Genomic DNA, 8,979 nt, shown 5'->3' with positions numbered 1-8,979 from the left:
GAATATACACAAACCACATCATAAGTGCAGCAAATAAGTCTCAGAGAGCTCAATTAATTACCAAGCATGACCTGGCTAACAGCAGCACAGCTGCCTTAATCATGGCATTGTAACCCTGACTGATGAGAATAGTTACAGTCAATTAGTCATCGGCAAGTCCATCTTGTGTTCCATAATGATCTCATTTAGCCAAACACTATGCTGATAACTCTTCCCATAAGTAAAGTAGGACTTACTTCAGGTAAACATCCTAGCAGCATAGTTAATCCACAAGGACCAAGAGTTCAGATGATATGCTTATTGAAGACACTATAAATTAGTTTTCATCTTTCCTATCATTGCTGCACTGAAACATTTCTTGTAAGTTACAAAATAACTTTCCTTGAGGCAGTGGTTTCTAAATGTTCCCATTTCTTAAGAAGCGTGGTGTGATATTGTAATACAAACAATAATGCAATTATTGTCTTTCATCTACCTACATTAAATTTATAGGCTGTTTCTGCTTATAAATAAATACCCGGTGAGGGTATTTCATGTGAGATACTAATACTGAGAAGCTTTACTTTAAAACATTATCACCAAGTATGTGAGAAAGTTGAATACCAGTTTAGTTTTGTAATGTAACTGCTATTTTTAAAAGAAATATGTGACAAACAGCTTAATTTTCTACATATTGTTTCTGTAACTAATTTTTTAATGTTAGCCTTTAGTCTTCATATTTTAAATTATGATTTCACAAATAAAGAATTTTCTTCATCTAAATAGTTCCCAAATCAATACCCGGTATCTATCACATCTATTTCATTTAACATGCACATTTTACTATGTGGCTTTGTGTGTGTGTGTGTGTGTGTGTGTGTGTGTGTGTGTGTGTGTGTGTGTGTGTGTGTATGATGAATTGAATGTGAAATCTCTCCCATAGGTTTGAAAACCTGGGTTGCCTATTGGTCGAGTAGTCTCAGAAGGTTGTAGAACCTTTAGGACGTGGAGCTCTGTTGGGGGAACATTGTCCCTGGAATGGGACCTTGATATTTGATAGCCCTACCTCTTGTTCTTTCTCTGCTTCCTGCAATGTGACTACCCAACTTTTCCAGTCTTGCCCACTATAATAGACTGTATTTCCTCATATACGGTAAGATTACCACCCAGCCGCTCAACTGCTCACTTACTTCTACTCAATTATTTAGACATGGTAACTGCTACAATGTTCACAACACAACATAAAACTGTAATGTAACAAGGATGTGTGTGGGTTCCAAACTGCCTCCAAAAAGTGGGCAAAGAGATTCAGCAGAAGAAATGGAGTTTAGGGTGAGTAAAGAATTTGTTGTAATATAGAAAACTCACAAGGTGTGTTAATAATTGCATAGCAGCAGAAAGTTAAAATGCCTCTGTCTACTGTGAATCTTCTTGTTTCTACCGTGTTAACTACTAAAAGAAGAATGCTCATACTACCATATCAATGTTTTCTCTCTAATGTTTTAAAAACTAATGTTTTTAAATACAGTGAGGTGAAATTTATTAGGTTCGTGAACCAACTATATCAAATAAAAGTAGCCATTTCTGACTCCAGGACTGAACAGAGAATTGTTCAATATAGCCCATCTGTAATCTCCATCCTATATAAAGAAAATAATGTTGATATTGCAGCAGCAATCCAGGATTGGGTTATTCCACTCAGCCACAGGAGGGTTGTACTAATGCACTTACACTACCTTGTGGGGGTCCTTACCCTCAGCAATAATATGCTCATTTGTCAGTGGGGCATATTGCAGTCTGCAGATGTGAATCAGAGCAGAGCCAAAAGCCCTTACGTGGGAAGGCAGCCTTGACTCAGCACAGTGCACCAATTAAGCCAGCTCTCGAGTTACAGAGTCATATGCTATCTAATCAGCCAACTGTACAGAAGGGAACATGGAAGCTGAGGAAGAAAATCTGAGAATCCATATCAGAGAAATGCTAATCTGTTGCCTTAGACTTTTTATAAAATACACTATTAAAAATGAAATCATCTCAACACTTTTATAGGTGTCCCAATGAGACACCAAGCCGTTAGTTATGTTTTACATTAGTCTATGATCAAGCCAATCCTCCTAAGCTATTAACTGGTGAGAAATGAAATTCTTAAATGACTACGCATTCACTGAGACAATGTTCTTCGTGGTTGTCTACTGTAATGAGTGTGATTGCTGGATTCTTCTGTGACTTTGAGAGTGATGTCATAATGCATCTTCATGGTTCTTTTATTTTAATTTAATTTTCTAAGAATTTTATACATAAATTCTATATGTATGTTGCTTTGTACCCTTCCCTCTCTCCTCTCACTCCTGTTGATATATTAGCATAAGACTGTTTGGAGAAACACAAAAAAGTTTATTTTTCAGGAAACAAAAGTACACAATAAAAAATAGAGTATTTAGCAGGATTCTAAATCTATTCATATTTTTTTCATTTCAAATTTTATTCCTGCTCTAGAACCAAATCTTCTAATTCCTCAAAGAGAAGAATAGTCCTGACACAGTAGAACTCTTCTGCAGGCCACGCCCTTAGTCATTTCATTCTCCTCACAAACCCATACTTTACAATATTGTTATGATCACTTTACTGACATGAATGCTGACCATAAAAATCTGATTATCTTGTACACAACCAGAAGCAACCTACTTGGTGAAGTTGAGAATTATTCCAGGGAGTTGGGATTGTGTCTGTGCTTTTGTGCATATGCTAAGGCTTATTGTGGGAAAATATGTATTTACTAAGTCAAAAGCATTTTCTTGGCTGGATTTTGTTCTTCCACAACCTGGTCAGATGGCCTTCTTCCTTTACCTTAACAGCTCACCACACAGATTCTTTTTTTTTTCTTTTTTTCTTTTTTCTTTTTTTCGGGGCTGGGGACCGAACCTAGAGCCTTGGGCTTGGTAGGCAAGCGCTCTACCACTGAGCTAAATCCCCAACCCCACCACACACATTCTTAACGCTGTGACTGCATATGGCGCCATCAGTATCTGTGTGCATCTTTTACATGACCGTGATCTCTTTGGTGCATGAAGACTGGAATTAAATCTTTCATTTCTTTAAAATGGCCATAAGGACTGAAGCAAAGAAAGAGACACTTATACTAAATTAATAAGCAAATTATTCATCTTCAACTTCAATAGTTAATGTAATTGCACTATGACTTTAATTTTATTTCATGAATGGAGAACTTCAAGATTTATTTTAGAAGTATAATTACATACTTGGTTTTAGCTGTGAAAAGCATAAAATTCTGGGGAAAGATTTGGATAATTTTGACTTCTTGATTTAGAAGTCTAAAATTAAGGGTCCAGTGTTAAAACTGGAACAGGAACAGATAAGCAATTAGATATATGATTTAAGTGGGAAGGTACTAAAAACCATACTAACAGGATATCTGTTTTTTTCTATTTTTATAAGCATATTGCTGTGTAATAACCAATAATTTTAATAAGACTGAAAAATATATTACAATTTCAATATAAAATGTCTGTTATGGTCTCATGGGCTAACCACTTGTTTGTTTGAACAGTGACAACTGTGAGGGGGTAGAGACTTTGAAAGTTGTGGACTACCTGAAGGAACTTCAACATTAGGGCTTACCTTTGAAGATTATGAGGTCACAGTTCTGCCTTCACTTTCTGCATCTTATACATCGTGAGCTAAAATTCTCTTCCATCCAAGCTGCTGTGTGGCCAACCAACTCTGGACTAAATTTATGAAACCTTAAATCAAACCAAATCTCTCCTTCATGTATCTAGAAGATAGTTGATTAAAACTTGCATAACAACACATACAAGTTGAAACAGTGTGCTAGAAGTGTTTATGTCTATTATGCTGGCTAGCTTTGCCATGTGACCCACTTGAGGTTCATTTGGGAAGAGGGGCTCTTCGTTGACTCTGTCAGGGTCTATTCAAAGCCTCCATAAGATGCAAGTCTGAATTCCATTTTCATAATTAATACCTGATGTGAGTGGGCACAGCCCTTTATGGTTGGTATCATTCCTGGACTGGTGCTCTTGGGTATGATAAGAAAGCAGGCAGAGCGAAAAATGAGGAAGCCAGCTAGTAAGCAGCATTTGTGCCTACAGCATCCTGCCTGAGTTCCTGAGAAAAGTCCTCATTGTCACTTACTGGACAACAAAACATCTCAAGAGGAAGTATCCTAAAGCAGCATTTACTCATTTTTTTAATGCTGCACAATGATTTAGTTTGTTCGTTTAAAGGGATTTCCTCCCAAGTTGCCCAATGATTTAGCAGATTTTCCTTTACTTTCATCTCAATCAACAGACTTCAGACTTTCTATATTAATTATCACCATGTATGCTATTTTAATATTATATTAACACAAGAGTCCAATATGTTGACCAGTGAGTAGGGCAGATTTAAATTAGACCCTTAGCAGCTACGGTGTCTCTCCCAGATCCATGGTGGATGATCCTTCAGGCCCTGTCTCCAATCTGCTGCAAGACTTAAGCACCACACAACTCCACTACAAGCCCTTTCTGCTGTCTTCAAAAGATAAATGTATTTTTGTCTCTAAGCAAATCCATGAGACTATTCTCCATAATTATCATATACTTTCTTTTGTTCATGTTCTCTGAAGAACAGAACCTGGTCTTACTCTGCAGCCTTTACTCATTAAAATTTATTCACTTGCTACTCTGGGGCTGGATACCAAAGTCATTGATCTTATCTGTTCACCTGTGACCTGACATTTAGACATCAGTGGTCATTGAGAAGTTTGAATTGTGCTGGTGTGTGTAGTTCTCATACACATTTCTGGGATATTGTAATGTGATTAAAATGGTGAGCTCTATTAATAAATATCTTATTTTCATTTAGTGTGACAAACCAACCTTCTTTGTCAGCTATCCATAAAGACAAATATTTGTCAGATATTCCATAGTCTTGCATTTCATGCCACTCTTTGATTAAGTCAAGACGGGATTCCTGGTGCAGATTTAGGAGTGAACTTTCATGCTAGCTTTCTAAGAGAGGAATTAGAAAGCCACTATGAAACAGACTTAATATAAAAAGTACATTCACATTTTAATTGGAGAGACCCTGGGCATCCTTTTGAAGACTTTATTTCCATGTTGTTTCAAAGAAAGCAAAACTACCATAAGCATAGAAATCTGGAAAGGGAAGGTAAGTAAGTTTCCATCTTTAGTGAAGACTGAGCTTATCCTCAGACTCCAAACCTCTTCTTCCCTAGGACTCCCTACTTTTTTCCTACGCTAATATAATCCTTAGATGTCATTTTGAGTTTCCTGTAAATGTAATTTGATTCAATCCTTACTGCAAATGCCACATTCATAACCTTTTCTTTAAAATTTTAGATTTGCTTCTCCCTTTTTGAGGCTACTAGTAAAATAACTATAATGTCACCCAATGTTTAACTGAAAGTGTTAAGCACTGTATTTAACATTTTAGATTTTTAACAAGAGTTCTTTCAGCTAAACTCTTAATATTATTTTACATTTTTACCTTAAACGTCTTTTGTCATATGAAGGAACTAGAGATGCAAAACTATTTTCAATTTTAACTTCTTAAATTCTGTCTGAAACATGATTATTTTATTCTTTGGCTCATTTCTCCTTTGCAATACCTCATAAAGCTACTGAAAGAAACCAATTGAGGTTTTGAAAATGCTTCAGGAAAATCTTCTTACCTAAATCCCTTGCATTCACTTTGCACAATTCCTGTGTTCTAAGTTACCAAGTGTGGAATTTTTACAACTCTTGCAAGTCACCATTTGGTTTACTTTCTCCTGACATCAATAATAATGTCCTCAACTGTTATTTGATTCAAATAGGAACATTTATTATACAACCACTCTCTAGCCACTACCTGGTGCTACTTTTAATGGCACATGTTTTAGATATTTTGTTATGAGAATATCTACATGAATTTTTATTTTTGTTGTTCATTATGACATACAAAACCATCCCAAAATGCAGTGACTAAAAATAAATCATTTATATTTCTTGTAATTTAGAAGCATTGATTTTTTTCCCTGGCTTGATTTACATATGCTTTACTGGAATTGCCTAGGACCATCAATTCAGACAAATTTACCTGATGGATTCATCATGATCAAGGGTTGTTAAATGGTCTTGAATATAAGTTTTTTAGCTTTCTTGAAACTGGAAAACTTAGATGTTTTATCTATATGTATTGCTCCCATGATAATTTTATTTCAAGGAGTTCCAAGTAGATGCCTAATGCACTATTATTTTGTAAGCTTTACTTTTCCTTGTCTATTGTTAAATAACTAAGTCTCAAGCCTGCATGGATGTGGAATGAAATGTTAGTTACATAAGCTGTGACAAAAACCTGTGGCTACTATTAGGCATTTCAAGAATAGCATATTCCCAAGATAAAATATACTTATATCACTTAGCACTTAAGGAAAAAACTGAATATAGATTATGTGAACCAGATCCTAAGAGAAATATACATATGGTTTCCTAAGAAATGTATTTCTAATATTAAAAAAAGTGATAAGCCATATGATATTTTCAGTAATAAGACTCAAATATTATAACAATATTTAAATCTAGGAAAACAGATGAAAAATACTTCAAAATATTACACATGAGTATACATTTTATGCCACATATTTTTCCAATGGGCAGAATAATATATCTAAAAAAATAACTATACCCCAGTGTATGTAGCCCGGAAATATACTTTCTTATATAGTTGTAGACCCAATCTAATATACAGTTTCTTTGGGAATAAAGATACATCCAGACAATGAAATATGTTTATAATGACAAACGGAACTTCACAAAATTAAAAACATCTGTACAGAAAAGGAAATAATTGAGTTAATGTGGAAACCCAGAAATTAGAAAAGAATTTTTGCCAGTTTAATATTTCTTACAGAAGATTAATATGCAAAATATATAAAGAACTCAAAAACCAAACTCAAGAAAACAAATAACCTAATTAAAAGTTGGTTGTGGGGCTGAAGAAATGACTTACCAGTAAGTAGAATGTATCCCTCTTGCAGAGGAACTGAATTTACTTCCCAGAACCACATGGCTGCTCACATTTACAAAATTTGTAAATCCAGTTATAGTGCATCTAATGCCCTCTTCTGGCCTCTGAGGGAATCAGACTCACATGTGGGTACATGCCCTCATCGCCCACACACACACTCACCTACATAAAAATAATTAGAACTTTAAAAGAAGCTGTAGATATAAACAAAGTTTTTAGAAGTACTAACAATAGGTAAGAAATACTTCAAAAAGTATCAACATTCTTAGCAACTACGGAAAGGCAAATTAAACGTACTTTGAGAATGTCCCTTCTGACAAGCAGAACTACTCCATGGTGTATGCCAAAAGTGCTTGACACTATACACCATAGGTATTTGCTTAGCTGTGCTCACTGCTACTCCATTGACAATAGCTAAGAATGGAAACAACCTAAATGCCCTTTAACTGAAATATGGATATTGAAAATGTGGCACATATACCGAGTGGAATAATATGTAGCTAGAAAGAAAATGAATTCCTACCAGTGAGGGATATGAAGAATGAAACAGTGACCTCCTGTAGCCAGGCAGTACTTCCGGTGAAGGGAAGGGTCCATCAACACACTGACAAAACCTTGAACCCAAAATTTGTCCTGCCTACAAGATGCACAGGGCTAAAGATGGAGCAGAAATTGAAGGAATGGCCACCCAATGACTAGCCCAACTTTAAACACATCCCATGTAAGAAGAGTCCCTGACACTATTAATGATACTTTGCTGTGCTTGAAGACAGGAGCCTAGCATACCTGACTCCTGAAAGACTTCATTCTGCAGCTGATGGAAACAGATGCAGAGACCCACAGCCAGACATGAAGTGGTGCTCGTGGAGTCTAGAGCAAGATTGGAAGATAGAACTGAGCTATTCGAGGGGTCAAAGACACCACCAGAAGACCTACAAAGTCAACTAACCTGGGCCCATAGAGCCCCACAGAGACTGAATCACCAACGAAAGGGCATGCAGGACTGGACTTAAGACTCTTACATATGTATAGCAGATATGCACCTTGATTTTCATGTGGGTCCCTTAACAAATGGAGCAGTGGGTGTGTCTGACTCAACTGCTTGATATTAGATCCCCTTCCCTTAACTGGACTACCTAATTGGACCTCAGTGGGATGGACTTAGTCCTATGGCGACTAGATGTCCCGGGGTGGTATGGTACCCAACGGGGAGGTCCACATCTATGAGGAAAGGGGATCAGGTAATAGGGGATGAGGGTTGAGATTAGGATGTAAAGTAAATGCATTAATAATAAATAAAATTTACAAATAAATTGATTGAGTGAGGTAACCCAGACCCAGAATGACAACATTGCATGTTTCCTTATGACACTCCAAATTGTTAGATATCTGTTCAGAAATGAAACTTTTATTATTTTACATTTTTGATATATTTGTGATAATGATACTTAACCTGAGCTGTTTGACATGGAAATAGCAAGTATAATGTGAACACTATTTGCCTGCCACATACATACAGAAAGATAGATAGATGATAGATAGATAGATAGATAGATAGATAGATAGATAGATGATAGATTCGTATGCATGTATGCAAACATGTATGATATATATGTATACACACATATGTGTATATATACATATATATATATATATATATGTATATATATATATATATACTGTCACTTGAAATACAGATTTATCTACTTGATGTGTGATTAAAGAATGGTATAGAATAGTTGGTAGGAACATGATGCCACAGATGATAGAGGTTGAAAGAGGTTTGATAAGAGGCAGGATATACAGAGAAAAATTAATTCTACATCTTTATATATAAGATTAAATTTTACTTAAAACAATCCAGGATACATTTGAAAAGGAGTAAAAATAAGAATATAAAATTATCAGTAATTGGAGCTCAAAAGATAACTCAGTTATGAAGAATGTATACTG

This window comes from Rattus norvegicus, chromosome 3 (assembly GCF_036323735.1).
Source record: "Rattus norvegicus strain BN/NHsdMcwi chromosome 3, GRCr8, whole genome shotgun sequence".
Classification (NCBI taxonomy): Eukaryota; Metazoa; Chordata; class Mammalia; order Rodentia; family Muridae; genus Rattus; species Rattus norvegicus.
This window is presented reverse-complemented; position numbering follows the sequence as displayed.